The sequence below is a fragment of the Pyxicephalus adspersus genome, chromosome 7 (assembly GCF_032062135.1).
Source record: "Pyxicephalus adspersus chromosome 7, UCB_Pads_2.0, whole genome shotgun sequence".
Lineage (NCBI taxonomy): Eukaryota > Metazoa > Chordata > Amphibia > Anura > Pyxicephalidae > Pyxicephalus > Pyxicephalus adspersus.
The window spans coordinates 56,947,863-56,948,622 of NC_092864.1; positions in this window are offsets into that span (position 1 = coordinate 56,947,863).

Below are 760 nucleotides of genomic sequence, written 5' to 3' on the forward strand. Positions count from 1 at the left end.
GGGGGGGGGGGTAAATGTATTAGAAGCACAGAAAAATATATATTGTATGCATCACTTTTTATGTTCCTGTTTTGTTTTTTTTAGAACATAGTTCCATGTGATCTGTCCTTGTATGTTGTATAGAAATGTGAGTACATGTATTGTAGTATTACAGTGTTACATATAAATTTATGAATCTATGTGAGCATAAAACAGAATCACATAGATGCATAAAATGAAATCATATTCATGCTCTACTTTTCAAATAGTTCATAAGTGAAAGGAACCCTGTGCTGGCAACTAAAAATGCATGTCTTTATGGTGTGGCTGAGAATCTTCTTAAATCCAATCTCAAGTTAGAGGGTTCTAATTATTTGTTGAACAAGATATGCAGCTCACATAATCTTCAAAATAATGTGACATCTCTGAATTTCCTAGTAAGTTGAGAAGTAGGAAGTAAGAGGAAATTGCCATATTCATAAAAAATTGGCTCACAATGGAAACATGCTCCTGAGTTGCATACATAAGGAATCTTCTTTTTGCTTGCTTTATGGACTATCATGTTAAGTATGAAAGATTTTTAAGGAGCAATATACATTAATATATCTTTGTTCGCAAGGGGAGGAGCATCTAACGCTGTGGATAATCCCCGAACATATTTTAAGTTAATGTTAAAGACAAGATATGTCAAGACACTGTGGTGCCAAACTATGGTTTCAATACTCATTGTCTTTATATGCATACATCTCTCTGCATTAACACTGCCAGCTGCTTAGCATCC